The 18,674-nt window shown below is 37.5% G+C and overlaps 1 pseudogene; it reads right to left on the minus strand.

The window, feature by feature from the left end:
• Nucleotides 1-7,308: 7,308 nt before the first annotated feature.
• LOC127136019 (phragmoplastin interacting protein 1-like) lies at nt 7,309-8,139 on the minus strand (annotated as a pseudogene).
• Nucleotides 8,140-18,674: the final 10,535 nt, after the last annotated feature.

Here is an 18,674-nt window from a genome sequence, read left to right on the forward strand (position 1 = left end):
GGGATATCAAGATCCAAATTCAATGCTCAACTCTGGTTGGGGAAAAGCATGGGGAACATGTGTCTGACCAAAAACCGCTGAAGACTTAGCGCTCAGAGGAAAAAAAGAATATATATATCAATAGAAATAATGTGGATTAAAATAAACCCAACTCAAAACTAGACTCTCAAAGGAGGAGGAACCACTGCTAGGGGATAAGAAAAGATTGACAAAGATATTGCTTAAAGCTCAAACTCTCTGGGAGAGGAGAAAATACAACTTGGCAACTTCACGGGGGACGAAAGCACTGTTGAGAAAATCAACCAACATGCTAAGCATCCACATCTTCAAGCTGAGGGAGACATACATACTTTAAAGCAACAAGTCAACGTTGTGGGGAATTTTAGGTCAACAACATATAAAATGGGAGACAACCCTACAGGGGATGACTACATCAAATACTGCTCAGAATCAAACACTGTCTAAAATGAGGAGATCTTTCATCAGAAGAGGAAACTCCGCGGGGAATCCACGTCACAACAAGAGGTAAAACTCTGAGTGGGGAACCAGACAAATCTATTGGGGATTCCAATAAAAATCAGCTTTGTGAGGGACTTCATTGGGGATTCAAAATCCTCCAGGAAAAGTCAAAGGCCATACGAGGATGTAAACCTACAACAATTCCTTAAAAGGAAAACAACAATCACAAGACTCTTGGGGATTGAGCAATACACCAATTCCAAGGTACCAAATATTTACCGAATCTGCATATTCACAAAGGGGAAATACTACCACGTCTATGCAACAACCAAATAAAGGTGTGTTGGGGATCTGAAAACCAAATAAAGGTTTGACTGGAGATCCAGGGTTCATTCACAAATGCAAACTGAGGATGACAAACATGGAAGTCTCAGCTGGGGAATGATGAATTGTAAAGAGAACAACACATCCGCTCCATTGGGGATAAATGATAAAGTGCTTGGGAGCTACTCATCAACCACGCTGAGGATGAACAACAAATTGTTGGGGAGATAAAATCACTAACAACTGCTTAGGTAAGACAACAATGCTTCACACATCAAGACTTACTGTTCTTAGATTGTTGTTGATATTCCTTTTTGAATTCGATGTTCTTAAAGTAAATGCCTTATTATTTTAGAAAAATGATTATTCATTTATTTTTTTATTTCAAATTTACCATCATAAAATTGAATTTTATTAAACAGAAACAAATAAGAATAATGAATGATTGTATAAAGGCTCAACTTTATTTATTAGAATTGTAGTCCGCAAATGGCGGGACTCCATGGATCTGTACAAAGCTTGAAAATGGTAATTTACATGGAAAAGAGCTATATTGAGTACAATGACCACTCTTCTCCCTACCAACTCTGAAATCCAATATGCTCTTGTCTTTGGTTGAGAATGATGAATACGAACCAAATGACTGTTCAAAACTGCTTAAAGATCAGGACTAGCCGGATGCAGTTACTTGCCATACTCCCTATTTTTTGCCTAGATTTCCCCAATGTGGGGTACTCTATCTCCCGGGATAATTTTTCTATTTTATGTCTCTAACTTTTGCCTGGATCGCCCTTTCAGGTTTTCAATCCACCGAGACGCTCATTTTTGTATAAGCCGCCCTTTCGGGTTTTCAACTTAGCGAGCTGCTCTTTTCTTTTTTTAGGCAAAGTATTTCTTGGCTGCATCAACGTTCACAAGACGAGTGAACTCTTCACCATCCATAGTTGTAAGAATCAATGCATTTCCTGAGAAGGCTCTCTTAACAACATATGGGTGTAACGGTAAATTCATGACCATTAAGCTATGGATAAACTTAACGTCAATAAAACCAGAGTCGCCACCGCACTTTTATTGTTTCCAAAGGAAAAGGAAAAAGTACGAAAAAAACCCAAAGATAATAAGTTTTCAAATCAAAACTAATAAAATGCCACATATTATAGGTAAGGGGGTTGGTTATAAAGAGGGAAGGTGTTAGCATCCAAAGTGTCCTAGGTACTCCTAGGGAGCCCTTTCTTATGTGTGTATGTTTTTTGGCATAAAAGATGTTTGAAATAAATAGAGTGTGGATGTGAGAAGAGAATTCATTAATTATATTTTTGTGTTTGACAAGACCTTCAGACTTGTGCCTACGTACCAACATAAAAATGAGGGATCAAAACCTCATAGTTCGTGGTATCAATTTCAAAATGAATGGATTTCTTTTAATCAAAATTTAAATTTAAAAGAGGCAAAAAGGGCCTAAAAGTTTGAATGAGTGTTAGTTCTTTTTGTCTTTTGAAATTTTAAGTCAATATGGTTAGATTCATTTACAAGTTTGATTTAAGAAAAGAGTTTAAAAATGCAACGGCATAAGGCCAAAGTTTCTAATTTGATATAAAGTAAAAGTTTAGAAATCACAAGCAAAGAATATTTTTGAAAAGGGGGAGATATTTTGAAATTTAAGAAAATGGGAGGAGATAAAGAGACTAATCCTAAGCAAAAATTTAAAAGTTAAGATTTGAAAAGATCTGACCAATGGGATGCAATCCAATAGACAAGAATGTCATATAGAAACCTATTTTTCCTTTGGACTTTAAATCAAGAAATATCAATAAGCAAGTAGCAATATGAAGAGCAAGGCATCAAATAAAGATAGCCACATCCATGTGTCGCATCTCGAAAAATACGATCCCTCGCGATGGTCGCAGAAAAATTATGTTCGAACAGAGTCGCCACCGAACTTTATTTATCCCAATGAAGGAATAGGAAAATATCGATAAAACCTTTAGAAAATAGAATAATGGTCTTCGCAACCATATTCGGGTTCGGGAATCGATTACACAAGGGGAATGTATTACACCCCTCCCGTACGTTGTACTTAACGGGAACCTTTTACTTTAATTTGCAATTTGAATGTTAGATAATGTTGTTTGTTTTCTTCGAGTGATAAAAATATTGAAAAGAGAGATGGATGGAAACCTCAAAAGGGGGGAAAGGGGATGTTTTTTATTAGTGTGCTCGCCAAGATCTCGCAATCTCATGCCTACGTATCCTTATGGTGTAATAAGGAAATCAGAGTATTCGTAGTTCGGGAACTACGGCTGGTTGGTGTCTTTTAATGAACGAATGTTTAGATCACGTTCTAAAGGCTAAACATTGACTTGTCTACTCTCGGCAGAGGCTTAAGCACTAGTTTCTTGTGCGTGTTAGAAAGGATTAAACAATGTTCTTTTGAAAAGAGTTTCGATAACACGGGGGCAATGAGAGAGGTTTGATAGGTTGAATGTGTTTTAATGAACAAGTACTTAGATTGCACACTAGCGGTTAAACGTTGGCTTGCATGTTCGCGGTAGAGACTTAAGGTCTAGTTTCAATAGCACTAGAAAGGATTAAGCAATGTTCTTTCTAAAAAGAAATAAGATGTTGGCCGCACGGGGGCGAGAAATTAGGTTTAATGAATTTGGTATCTTTTAGAAGAAGAATGACAAGAAATTGAGCAATATGATGCACACCAATCATTCAATCTTTTGAGGAATGATAAGGTGACTGCCTCTTGTTCCCTTTTTGTTCAAATTATTATCGAAAGTTGTTTGCGGAAATCGAATATGCACGGTAGTGAGGTGAGCGCCTCACACTTTCTTATTCAAGGAATAGTGAGGCGACCGCCACTCATTCCTTTATCCAAGTTTATTTAAAGTATTTTAATTGGAAGACGAAAACTTGAGCAATATGGCGAGCGCCAATCATTCAAATATTCGAGAGATGGTGAAGCGAACGCCTACCATTCTCCTTTTCATCCTAAGTTTAAATTCTAAAAGAATATTCTTTAGAAGTTATATCTATTTGAAAAAATTATTTGAATTTGTAGTTAGTGTCTTAATTGGGCGATGAGAATTCGAGCAATATGGCGAATGCCAATTACTCGAAGACTCGAGAGATAGTGAAGCGGGCGCTTACTATACCCCTTTTCATCCAAAGTTTAAATTATAAAAATGAAGTCTTTAGAAATTATATTTAATTTAGGGAAAGCGATTTGGATTTGTAGTTTAGGGTTTTAATTAGATGACGAGGATTCGAGCAATATGGCAAACGCCAATTATTCGAATACTCGAGAGATAATGAAGCAGACGCTTATTATACTCCTTTTCGTCCAAAATTTATATTACAAAATATTTTTGGAAACGTGTAGATAAAAATGGTTTGAATTATAGAATTGATAGGATTTGATGAAGATTACTTGGTGTTCGATCAACGATTAATCTTGATGAGGGAGAAAATAACCATCGCATTCGTCTATGCTTAATTAACCATTCACTTGATTATATTCTAATACAAGGATAAACTTATAATTCAAAAAGGGGTAAAATAAATAATCAAGTAAAAATAATAATATACTTTACTACTAGTGTCATCATATTTTATTGGCTAAATGCTAAAATCAAAATAGGAAATAAATAAAATAAAAATAGAGCAAGCCAGGGGTATAGGAAATAAAAAAGGGGAGCAACCCCAAATAAACAAACTACAAAGGATTAGGAATGGGTCTTAAGGCCCAAATTCTTCTCTAAACGTCCAAGGCCGGTCACCTGAATGGACCCTAAGGAGTATCCGAAACGCCACAACTAGTAGGAAGGAGACATCATAAATCGGCCAAAAATGGTGCCATGAATGACAATCATCATTAAACTAATATTGAAAACCGTTGGTTCTATGTGTTGGCATCAATTTTGGTAAAACCTAGAGTTATCACAAGTTGTGACGCGTGTTGTCTTGACATGTGATATCAGTTTCCTGCAGGATGTTTAAATATGGTTGTGCAGGATTTAGCTAAGATGTCAGACCCGATGTTAAGACATGTGTATATAGAACGTTCAGTCTGAATGTTATGTATCTTAAGATTGCGCTTTTCATGCAAATTTGCGTGTGATTATGTGGATATTGAATGCGCTATTCAAGGAGTAATTTGATTTAAAACCAGAATGATCTATTTTCCAATAAGGGATGATTAGTTGTCATTAATAAGAAGATACGCAAGGAAAATAGGTTTAGGGTTTTATGATGCCCAGGCCCATTCGAAAGCTTCTATTTAAAGGCCATGTAAAACCTGGATTTAACACACAAGAAACAAATGAAATAGTGAGAGAGTGTTAGGGTTTTAGTCTTGTGTGAGCTTGTGTATTGCGAGTCATTCGTTCATCTTATTGATGTTTGAATTGGACTGACTTTTGTGTTGTAATTTGTCAACTCTAAGCTTTGAAGCACGAGTGTGTGTTTACTTGGTTGAAGCTTTTAAGCAAGATCAAGTATGTGTTCTTGAAGAGTGTCTTCTTTCTTTGTAATATTTGTTTCTATATCACTGCTGTGATTGAGGGAGAGTGAGTAGGGTCTCATATCTAAGAGTTCTTAGATAGAAGTCACACGGGTAGAGATTAGGTGAAAAGACTATAACTTGAAGTTGTTTACTGAGAGTCTTTGAACTAATTCTATTTAGTGGATTTCCTTCCTGGCTTGGTAGCCCCCAGACGTAGGTGAGTTTGCACCGAACTGGGTTAACCATTGCTTGTGTCACTTGTTCAATTGTTTATTTGTTTTCTATCTTATTTATATTTTAGTTATTGTTCAAACATTAGTGTCATGACATTACTTCGACATCTCATATCTGATACCAGAATTTCAAAAACAACATAGGTATTGGGGAATCGCATCCTGCAGCATTTCCATCAATCAACAACAAATTATCTTTATTGGGATTTAAAGGGAAAAGAAACGGTAACAGTAAAGAAGGAGGGATCCGATGTAACTCTTTTAACTCCAAATTCGTTCTCTCCCTCATTTTAAACACACACACACAGAGTTCTTCAAAAATAGAAAAAAAAAACAAAAAGGAGAACACACGATGAACACCCTTCGGTGTTCATCCTAATGTAAGCTCAGACTTCACTCCTCAAAATCTCCTAACACTCAATTTTTTCAACCAAAAACAAACGCCATACTACCCTATTCCCAGGCCCTAAATCGATTTCTATAAACAATCGTCTTATCACCGTAAATCTGAAGTTCAAAAGAAAAACTAACCTAAATTCTCATACCAACAACCAACATCAAAGATCAATAAAGTTCACAGCATGGAAATCGAAACTATGAAAAAGATACGATATTGGAACGCTCAAAGTGAAGGATAAGAGATTTCAACTGAAGCTTCATAACTTCGGCGAATGTCCGGTAGTCGCGAACATACCTAGGGTAAATGATTTTGATTTCGTCTTTCCCGCTTCGAATCCCCAACCTCTTATCTCGTTCTTCTGTGTGTATGGTTGTTTACCGTTCACTGATGCTTTTCAATAGGACTGTGAATCTTAGGTTAGGGTTGTCAAGATTCAAGAGCTAAGATATTTTGGAGTTTCTCACAGTTTTTTCGATTTTTTTGCGCAGGGTAACATTGCTTATTTTCGACCCCCATTTGCAGTGATTAAGATCGTTTTTATAGAAGAAATATGAGGTCTCAAATCATGTGTGGATTATGAGTTGGCGGAGGATCCTCCGAATCATTCTGTTAGGATTAGATTTATCTCAGATTTCGTGGGGACCGATTGTGGATCTTCAATTTGTTGAAAGCAAATTCCTTTTTTTGCGTTTTTGCTTGTAGTGACACATCTTGATATACCTGGAACTCGGGTCGTCCCGCCCATTTATCATGACATCAACATTTGCTTTAAACTCTTCATGTATACGACTATGTTGATGGAATTGGTCTGCTATTTCATTTTGGTTTTAAAATTTCCTCGACCTGCTATGGCTCATGCTTTTCGCTAGATTTTTCAGTCTTGTAATATAACGCCATTGATATGAACATGTGATTGGTTTATGTTAAACTTGTAATGCAATGGTTGGTTGGATCCATGTATGCATATCCAAATCATGTTGTTTTAGTGTTTGGTGTACGAAGCTACTTTGATATCACTTTGATTGCTGCTATTAATTTATTCGTTACAGGTTGCAGTTAGTCAAGATTCTTCTTGGATGGTTTGGACTTTCATGTCTTGGAATTTCGGACAGGGCGCTCTACATATCCTCCTTCTCTTAAAAGTCTTAATTAAAAATTCCTTGGGTTGCTTAATATGTCTGGCTTTTATTTTGCAGGTTACGTTATGTTTTCTTATTGGGAAAATGTCTTGCAGGTTTTCAAGAGGAGTGGCAATGTTGCAGGTATTATAGCCATAACACTAAACCATATATCTCATTGCATTGTATGATAATGGTACAAGTGTATTCAATTCATGTTGGTGATTTGCAGCAGGTCTTGGTCGTGTTTACCCTGAACGAGGTTTAGAACCTACAACTGACTTTTTCACTCAGACGTGGTTTAGAACTTGCAACTGATTTTTCAACTACACTTGGCTTCGAGCCTGCGACTGATTTTTCACCTGCACCTGGTTTTTTATTCAGAGGAACTACACAGCTTATCCGGACAGGCCTTCCAAATAAAACACTTTGGTCCAACGCAAGTGCTGTCTTCAGTGACTTACTATCGCTGAAATCCACATGAGCATACCCTCAGAATTCTCCTATTTCCTTGTCCTTCCCTAATCGTATGGACTTTATATTGTAATTTAAGAAGAATTTCCTCAACTCTTCCTCTATTATTTCCCATGATAAACTTCCAACGTAAATTCTATTATATCCCTCTTTCAGTTCTAGAGTAAATCGGGTTGTTTGAGCTACTTTATACGGTTGGATTTTAAGAAAGAGTCCTCCCATGTCAGATCCATCAAGAGCCAATGCTCGTTTGGCCGTTGCTTCAGTCTTAAAAACGATTATTGCAATTCCTCTGAACTTTCTAGTGTCAGGAAAAGTCATGCAATTAATTTCAGTGATGGTGCCACAACTTTCAAAATAACTATGAATGTCATCCTCACTTGAATAGTAGGGAATTCCTCCAACATAAAATTTTGTAGCAACATCACCGCTTTCTTGACGGGTAGTGATATTGGTATTAGCCAACTCTGTAGTAAGCTCTGACATTTCCTCTTGATGATTAGAACCACTTCCCTCAGCAGTTGTAACCTCACCATTTTCCTCCTCAGTTTTGACGTTACCATTTTCCTCTGCAGCTTTAGCCTTATGGTTCATATATATTGATTGTGACTTAGAATGCATTGTAGCTAGGATCTCATCTACATGTATCATGACGTTGCCATTCCAAATTTGTTCCTACCTTGCTCATGGTTTGCCTTTGTGTGGATTTCGTCAGGTTGCAGGACACATGCTCGTGGTTCTACATTGCTTTACCAAGTCAATAATAAACCCCTGTCTAAGCCCTTCTTTATTGTTGGGGTCTATTGCATTAAGCATTTCCGTATTTTGGTCAAACCTAATGTACGCATGCTTGAAGCCAACAATTGTGTTTGTGAAGGAATGAATACAGACACCGGTTGTTCAGATCTGTTTGAAGAAGCACTACCCTGGCATGCAACGGTTCCTGGTATGAAAATTCCTAAAATGATTTTCGTCTCTCTTGTAGAAGTTGCATAATCTCTTTGGGATGATTCTTACTATATTCTCTTTTTTGAATTCTGCAGGTTTCACTTATAATACTAGGTTTATTGCTTCTTGAAGTGTGTTGAAACAAAGGGTGCATGGGGTTGCCATGGTTAATTGTCATGCTGCTTCAAACTCATATGCTTTTCTTTTGTAATGTCATCCAATCCTTAGATCATAGGCCACAACTTTGTGTAAATCATGAGGTTACCACTATAATTGAAAATTATGCCTTTGACAATGGATTTCTAGAGAGATCATGCCCACAAATTCCATGAGTTTATCCATTTCTTTGTCTTGCTGAAGTCGAAAAATGATGCAGCCCGGTTGAAGTTTGGATTTGAATGACATGGACAATGTTGTACAAGCGCACTGCTTGTTGAATTACCTTGTTGTAAATAAGACTTTGGCCATGAAATGTGGACTTGAAATATGTTTAAATGGAATGATTTAAAAGTTATGGTTATTGTGGATATAGAATGGATTGGCAAAAATGGATTTGAAAAATGGGAGCAAAATAATTGGAATTAGGTTTTGTTGGACCATGTATTGAATACAAATGTATGATAAATTTGAACATGACTTGAACTGACCACATGAACATGGCTAATGAACCATGCTATAACTTTGAATGAACCACCAATCCTAAACCAATGAGCATGATTAATCTCTTGAATTTAATCATACTAGGCTTTAATAAACTTGTATGGACGAATGATATGCATGAACCAAAGACCTGTGCTATTGTAATAATGACAACCCCAACCAAGCCGAAGATCAAGAACATGTGATGCTTTGAAACGAATCCTTATAAAAGAATCAAGACCATAAACCTGTTAATACCACGAACCACCCATAATAGACCAAGTGGATCAAATGAATCCTCAATCCTCTAGTGCACGAACCATAGAGGATTAAATTCATTGGAACCACGAGCTTAGACTAGAACCAAAAGTTATGAACAAATGAATGTTGAGTGAACTTTTGATCAAGCAGACGAAACCAAGCACTATGAACAATGAAGAGTCGTGTAAGATTAAGGTTAGGAGACCACACAGTGAATGTTCGACATGATTAGGGTTTGTGAAGCTTGGATTAAGTAAAGATCCCTAAGTTTTAAGTTTATGTACCATTCTCTCTGATTGTGAATGCTTAACAAAAGTTTTTTGAACTATCTGGACAAAATTGGGGTATGACAGCTGCCCCTATTTAATTACCTTGAATCGGAAGGTAAGAATGACAACAGTCTTCGTACATTCATGGTGGAAGATAATTAAATACGAAATACACGAATTTTGTCCTTTGAAATGCAAGCAAGAAATACAGAAAGAATATTTAACGAGTTCTAGAAGCACCAAGGTATTAGTGGCAGGTCATTAGATCAATGTCAACCCCGAGTGAACACTTAATATCTTGCAGAGGTCACTATTGAAATAAGAATGATGGTGAGGCCAGAACTGCAAAGGTTTATGGAATTAAAAAGAAAGACAATAGAATTAATAAAATCACTACTACCAAAAGGATGATAGTAATTCACAAAGATCTCAAAGATCGTCATCAGCAAAAGGACGATAGTTAAACCAAACTTCAACGACCGCCATCACCAAAAGGATGATAGTTACAATAACAATAATCAAGGATCTCCATCACCAAAAGGATGGTGGTAAGATCAACAACAAAACTTACTATCACCAAAAGGATGATAGTTAGACACAATAACCAAAATGATCATCACCAAAGAATGATGGTTAGACCAACAAACTTCAAAAATTTCCATCACCAAAAGGATGATGTCCATCACCAAAAGGATGATGTCCATCACCAAAAGGATGATGGTTATCCTGATAAAGCTTTCCATTACCGAAAGGATAATAGCAAGACTATCACCAAAAGGATGATATTTAAACCAAACTTCAACAATCGCCATCACCAAAAGGATGATATTTAGACACAATAACCAAAATTATCATTACCGGAGGATGACAGTTGGACCAAAAAACTCAAAGATTTCCATCACCAAAAGGATGATGTCCATCACCAAAAGGATGATGGCTATCTTAATAAAGCTTTGCATTACCGAAAGGATAATGGTGAGACTATCACCAAAATGATGATAGTTAGCTCATCAACTTTAACAATCACCGTCACCAAAAGGATGAATGTAATACCAACAATGAAACTTGCCATCATTAAAAGGATGATAGTAAGCCATAATAATTTCAGAGATGGCCATCACCAAAAGGGTGATGTTTAGACCAAAACTCCAAGGATCCTCGATACCGAAAGGATGACGGTAAAATCACAACTGAAAAAGATTTTCCATCACCAAAAGGATGACGAACATCACCAAAAGGATGATGATTAATTCTCAATGAATTTAAAGATCGTTGATATAAAAAAGGATGACTGTAAGATCCAACAACAAAACTTGTTACCACCTAAAGGATGATAATAAGCCACAAATATTTGCTAAGACAACCATTACCAAACAAATGAAGGTAAGATCAAACAATAAGATTGATTATCACCAAAAGGATGACAATAAGCAAATAATCTCAATGATCACCATCATCAAAAGGATGAAGGCATAATCATAACAAAGACTTGTTATCACCAAAATGATGATACTAAGTTACAACAACTTCAATGACCACCATCACCAAAAGGATGAAGGTAAGATCATAACTTCAACTTGCTATCATCAAAAGGATGACGGTTAGATTAAACTGGACGCCATCACCAAAAGGATGATGATTAAACCATAGTGACAAAAATCTCCATCACCAAAAGGATGACAGTAAGATCTAACAACAAGACTTGTTATCACCAAAAAGATGACAATATACCACAATAATTTAAAAGATTACCATCACCAAAAGGATGACGATTGTCACCAAAAAAGGGTGGTGACTAATGTTATTGATTAAGGGACTTCCATCAAAAGGATGATAGTAAGAAAACTCGTTGGAAAAATAAGGCTATCGACAAAAGTTCAATAGAACAGACTGGGTAGTATTAGAACATCAATGGGTAAGACGTGCTTGGGAATATCAACAATAAAAAGTTGCAGAAAAAATATTCTCTAGAAAGATGTAATTTCCACTCTACCGAAGGTTAAAGGGAACAACCTATGATTAACTCTGGATCCTGACTCGTGTTATGTGCATAAATGATATGTATGCATTGATGTATGACCTAATTTTATTTTTTTGAAACGTTATGTATGAGGTGATGCATGTGATGCATGTTTGAATGCAAAAAATGTTTGGTTTATTCGGGATTGGTCTCCCCTTTTCAAAGTCGATGTCTTTTTTGGATACCAATGCTGATTGTATTTGTTTTTATGAGGATGCCATCAAGGTGGACTTTGTTTTTTTTAACTGTCACTGTGAATTGGACTACTGGTTTTTGGAAGGATTTGACTTCCCGACACTCGGTAGTTGATGATGTGATGATCAGACAACGAATGTGGATACTCTTGGTCCCCCAAGTTTGATTTCTTGCTAATACATTGTGTATTTGTCCTTGAGAAGATCTCGTTTTTTCTTCTGATGTGTTTGGACGACCTGTAAATGAGCACAGCGACATGATCAACGCATGATGATTATGCTTTTGACATTCCCTAGGGATTCTTATCAATATATGATGTTGCACTAGCAGGAACTTTTGATATTTTTGTTACGAATTCAAACAGTTACTAGTATCAGACACAATCTGCTTGACCAACTTGAAGATATGGAGGTAGCTTGCCCCCTGGCCACTTGCCTAGCCCTGGTCTGTAGGGTACTTAAAGGAATTCTCCTAAAAAGGAAACCTTTAAGAGTGATTATCCCATGACATGGTCTGAATTTGTTTACCCTAGTGCCTAAATCTTGCCCTGGTCTACCCCTGATTAGCCGGCTCTCAAAACGGTTCTCTTCAATTGACTGATCTCTTTGAGAGTTAGTTTTCGCTGTACTTTTAGGGTGACTTGTCCTTGAATGAGCCTTTGAGGTACTTGCCTCAGACAAACTGAGTATTGAAGTAATTTTCCTCCCCGATCAACCGATCCTTGGAAATTTATCTTATACTGACTAATTCTTAAGCCAACACAATCAAAAGATATCATGCCCCTGATCATGTACTTCTCTGATTTCCCCTTGTTGGAATTTCCCTGATGTCAAGTACTGACTTACAATTGAAATTGTTCATAAAAAATGGTAATTTTAGTGCGATGTTTATGCAAGTTTTGAAAAACTATTTATTGGAATGGTATGGTAGTGTGTGACAAGTGGACCATGAATCCAAATGCGGTATTGATTTAGTTAGTGTGTGAATGATACAACGAGGATAAAAGATCAACAAGTCTCTAGGAGTCAGTTTACGCAACCTTGCTGTAGTATGCTTTCAGAATAAACCCTACTTCAATTAGGTCTTTTGAGGGTTGTAACGTGGCTTGGTTCATGGTTTTTGAAACAAAGGATATAAGGCTCAAATTTTGTTTTAACCCACCCTTCTTCATGAAGATCTACAGTCCTACGTTCAATTAATTCAACATACACATTCGCCTTTTTGAAGGTGTAAGGATAAAGAGGGTGATTCCATGTCTCTCGAAGTGGCAACCACCTTATTTCGCTTTTTGGATGTCGGTGATCTTCTGATTTTGGTATGGTGGTCACTAAATCTTATTTTTCTTGAGGGTTTTCATGACCTCTTTTGATTTTCCCTTGATCCCTAACTTTTGCCTGGATTTCTTTTTGAAGCTTAAGTCCATCGGGATTGCCCCAGTTTTTGCCTAAGTCTCCCTTTTTTAGGGTGTTCGACTTAGCAGGCTTTTTCTTTGATTTTTTCCAAAAATTTATGACTGCCAAGTCCATGGTCGTTGAAGAACAACCGACATAGATTTTGGATTTTGTCTAGTTCTTTGACACTTCGGGAGTGTGTAAAGAATAACATGTAGTCGGTCCTCGTACAGGATACCTTATCTTGTAATTTGAATGCGTACTCGGGTTAACTGAACATTACCCTGCCCCGGGTTAAGCCTAAGGGTTTGTAAATCCTAAAGAATCTTCTACTTCTAAGCTCAAAGTGGTTGACTAGGGATTAACTCCTTATCTCTCCAATGTTTGGGATTTGAAATAATGTCTGTACATCACCAGTAAGGTTTTATTCGAAAGCGCACTATTAGTAATTATGAGTATTTTGTTTTCGTCATCCTCCTTCCAATATTTACTAACAATAGTATGATAAATAAAGTGAAGTGGAAAAGTATGTGTTCATGCTTTGTGAATATGAAAAGATTGATTCAAAACATGCATAATCATTTCATTATAACAAGACCAAATACAAATAACAATGCTTAAAGCAGACAATACTTAGACACACGAGAACAAATTACAAAAATGCAAAATGGTAAAACTGGCATAATGATTGCCTTCATTGAGGAAACATGCCTTCTCTTCTTGATTTACTGTCGGACTAGCTTCGTTAGGAATTATTCTGCTTGTTCAGGCCGGTATGAAACTTTATCTTCGGCAATCCCTTTAACGAAATTCACTTACTACTCTACATGCACCCGCATGGGATTTGTCGCAACATTTGGCCTAACTGGCGTGAAAGAAATTGCCTTAATGTTAATCAGGTTATGAGCTTTGTGTTTCAAAGCCTTACAATTCTCCACTGTGTGCCCTGGGGCACCCATGTGATACTCGCAATGAGCATTGGCGTCAGAGCCTGGTGGATAAGGTGGAATTGCAGGCGTTAGCTCTTTCAAAGTGATTGATCCACCTTTTAGCAGGTTGGGGAGGATCTTGTTGTATGGTATTGGCAAAGGATCAAAATGTCTTTCTGGCCTCCTTACCCTCTGCTGGTTAGGTTGACGTTGTTGTGGAACACATTGCTGTTGATTTTGGTGTTGTTGCTAGTAAGTTGGTTGTTGATATGGCTGCTGATATGGTGTTGGCGGGACAACGACAACCTGATGGTAGGGTATGGGAACATATGGATGTGCCTTATGTCCCCCTCCTCCCATTATGGCATTGGCTTGACCTTCTGGATTCTTTGGGAGGTTAGGATATGATTTCTTCACTCCATTTGAGGCGTTGGCGGCGCATGGAAAGTTTCCTTTCCTGATCCGGCTCTCAATTCGTTCCCCCACAGAAACAACCTTAACGAAAGTTGGGAAGCTGGATCCTACCATTTTCTCCATGTATTGGGCATGAAGAGTCACCATAAACATATCAATTAATTCTTTATCAAGGAGAGGAGGTTGGACATGAGCTGCAAGCTCTTTCAACCGCTAGGCGTATTCCTTAAATGACTCATTGTTGCATTGAGTCATGTCTTGCAGCTGGGTGCGATTGGGCGCCAGGTCAGTATTGTATTGGTAATGCCTAAGAAAGGATTTTGCGAGATCTCTCCATGACTGAACCTGTCCCCTTTCTAGCTGCATGTACCACTCCAAGGATGCCGCACTGAGGCTATCTTGGAAGTAGTGAATCTAGAGTTGATCATTGCCGATGTGGGCCGCCATCTTCCGACAGTAAGCTCTGAGGTGGGTTCTAGGGAAGCTAATCCCTTTGTACTTTTTAAAATCCGGAACTTTGAATTTTCGTGGAATCACCAGACCTGGCACCAGGCACATGTCAATTGCATCCAAATCGGGAGTAGTGTGAACCTCCAAGGACTTGAATTTATCTTCCAAAGCATGAAGTCTCTCAACAGCTGGGTCTAGGAGGCCTCCAACATCAGGTTTTGTGGGTTGTGGCATGAAGAAAGCATCATATTGATCTTGATCACCAATCACGGATCTATGTCGAGCAGATGCAACAGAATGTTCAGGGGGGTCCATATTGACCATTGGAATAGGAATAGGGATATGGCCTCCTTTAGGATGAGCAAGACTACCATCGTGGTTAGTTACTCCAGGGATGCTGAGCGATTGTGATCCAAACTGAGCAGCAACTCTTCTGGCTTCGACATTAGTTTCATCATCTTTTTCCTTTTGGGCTAAGAGCAATATAGTCTCAAGCAAATAATCTATCTTTGCCTGCATATAGTCAATGTTTGTTCTCATTGAAGCATGGTTTGCCTCAATTTATTCGAGTGTCATCCTGTAGTTGCGACGTGTCTCGTACCGGTGCCGAGTAGTCAGCATTACTGGACAAAGGGTAGAATATGGTGTAAGTTTTTGTTTCTGGTTTATGAAAATGATGTGCAATTCATGTTGATGATATGCAAATGCATGAAATTTTTCCATGTTTTTCGCATGGGAATACAAATACTCATGATCATCCCCATGTCGTGTAAGTCAGGGTAATAGGAACAAGTATAGGTTCTATGATTACTAAAAATCCCGAGGGTAGGTTATAAGGTTGTGTTTTCAAGGAAAGAACTTAGAATCATGGATCATGTTCAAAACTTCCTAGCAATAGTGGGCTGGCCATATCATGATGAGAGTTTTGAATCGATCTAGTCTGAGTGGGATCTTTGTATTGTTCGAACAGGGTGTAGACCCTTCGGTTCAATACTACACAATCGCCAATCATGAAAACAAACCTTAGGCTTAAGGCGAGGTTCCTAGAGTCACATATCGTATTTAAAATTTCCCCATAATAATAGGCTAGCCATGTTGTGATGGAAATTCCAAACAGATCTACTCTAGGTGAAGTCTTCATATTGTTCCAACGAGGTGTATACCCATCGGTTCAATACTACACAACTCCGGGTTCTACGTTCTTCTCAAAGGTCGGATACGAAGCTTATCTCGCAGCATACATCAAGCCCCAACCCATAGTGTCAAAATAAATCACATACAACATAAGTAACATAATAAGATATAGAGAAGCAATATAGAAGAAAGGAATACCATTCTAACATTAATAGCAAATTGGGCTAAATTAGGTTTGACTCTCTCTTTCTAGGAGCAGGGTCCCCAACAGAGTCGCGGAAAAATTATGTTCGAACAGAGTCGTCACCGAACATTGTTTATCCCAATGAAGGACTAGGAAAATATCGATAAAACCTTTAGAAAATAAAATAATGGTCTTCGTAACCATATTCGGGTTCGGGAATCGATTACACAAGGGGAAGGTATTAGCATCCCTCACGTCCGTTGTACTTAATGGGAACCTTTTAGTTTAATTTGCGATTTGAATGTTAGATAATGTTGTTTGTTTTCTTCGAGTGATAAAAACATTGAAAAGAGAGATGGATGGAAACCTCATAAGGGGGGAAATGGGAGGTTTTTTATTAGTGTGCTTGCCAAGATCTCGCAATCTCGTGCCTACGTATCCTTATGGTGTAATAAGGAAATCAGAGCATTCATTGTTCGGGAACTATGGTTGGTTGGTGTCTTTTAATGAACGACTGTTTAAATCGCTTTCTAAAGGCTAAAAGTTGGCTTGTCTACTCTCGGCGGAGGCTTAAGCACTAGTTTATTGTGCGCGTTAGAAAGGATTAAACAGTGTTCTTTTGAAAAGAGTTTCGATCGCACGGGGGCGATAAGAGAGGTTTGATAGGTTGAATGTGTTTTAATGAACAAGTACTTAGATTGCATGCTAGCGGTTAAACGTTGGCTTGCATGCTCGCGGTAGAGACTTAAGCTCTAGTTTCTGTATGCACTAGAAAGGATTAAGAAATGTTCTTTCTAAAAAGAAATATGATGTTGGCCGCACGGGGGCGAGAAATTAGGTTTAATGAATTTGGTTATTTTAGAAGAAGAACGACAAGAAATTGAGCAATATGGTGCATACCAATCATTCAATCTTTTGAGGAATGATAAGGCGACTTCCTCTTGTTCCCTTTTTGTTCAAATTGTTATCGAAAGTTGTTTGCGGAAATCGAATATGCACGGTAGTGAGGTGAGCGCCTCACACTTTCTTATTCAAGGAATAGTGAGGCGACCGCCACTCATTCCTTTATCCAAGTTTATTTAAAGTATTTTAATTGGAAGACGAAAACTTGAGCAATATGGCGAGCGCCAATCATTCAAATATTCGAGAGATGGTGAAGCGAACGCCTACCATTCTCCTTTTCATCCCAAGTTTAAATTCTAAAAGAATATTCTTTAGAAGTTATATCTATTTGAAAAAATTATTTGAATTTGTAGTTAGTGTCTTAATTGGGCGATGAGAATTCGAGCAATATGGCGAATGCCAATTACTCGAAGACTCGAGAGATAGTGAAGCGGGCGCTTACTATACCCCTTTTCATCCAATGTTTAAATTCTAAAAATAAAGTCTTTAGAAATTATATTTAATTTAGGGAAAGCGATTTGGATTTGTAGTTTAGGGTTTTAATTAGACGATAAGGATTCGAGCAATATGGTGAACGCAAATTATTCGAATACTCGAGAGATAATGAAGCGGACGCTTATTATACTCCTTTTCGTCCAAAAGTTTATATTACAAAAGATTTTTGGAAACGTGTAGATAAAAATGGTTTGAATTATAGAATTGATAGGATTTGATGAATATTACTTGGTGTTCGATCAACGGTTAATCTTGATGAGGGAGAAAATAACTATCGTATTCGCCTATGCTTAATTAACCATTCACTTGATTATATTCTAATAGAAGGATAAACTTATAATCAAAAAGGGGTAAAATAAATAATCAAGTAAAAATAATAATATACTTTACTACTACTGTCATCATATTTTATTGGCTAAATGCTAAAATCAAAATAGAAAATAAATAAAATAAAAATAGAGCAGGTCAGGGGTATAGGAAATAGAAAAGGGGTTAAACCCCAAAGAAACAAACTACAAAGGATTAGAAATGGGCCTTAAGGCCCAAATTCTTCTCTAAACGTCCAAGGCCGGTCACCTGAATGGACCCTAAGGAGTATCCGAAACGCCACAGCTAGTAGGAAGGAGACATCATGAATCAGCCAAAAACGGCGCCATGAATGACAATTATCATTAAACAAATATTGAAAACAAAATAGGTATTGGGGAACCGCATCCTGCAGCATTTCTATCAATCAGCAATAAATTATCTTTATTGCGATTTAAAGGGAAGAGAAACGGTAACAGTAAAGAAGGAGGGTGTAAGACCCCAATTTTGACCCTAAGATCCCTCATGCAATTCCATCATAAGCATTAGCATTGGGATCATACCTTGGCATCCTCCTTGCCCCTCTTTCATTGGGTTTGTTTTGGGAGAGATCACCAA

Source organism: Lathyrus oleraceus, chromosome 4 (assembly GCF_024323335.1).
Source record: "Lathyrus oleraceus cultivar Zhongwan6 chromosome 4, CAAS_Psat_ZW6_1.0, whole genome shotgun sequence".
NCBI classification, from domain to species: Eukaryota; Viridiplantae; Streptophyta; class Magnoliopsida; order Fabales; family Fabaceae; genus Lathyrus; species Lathyrus oleraceus.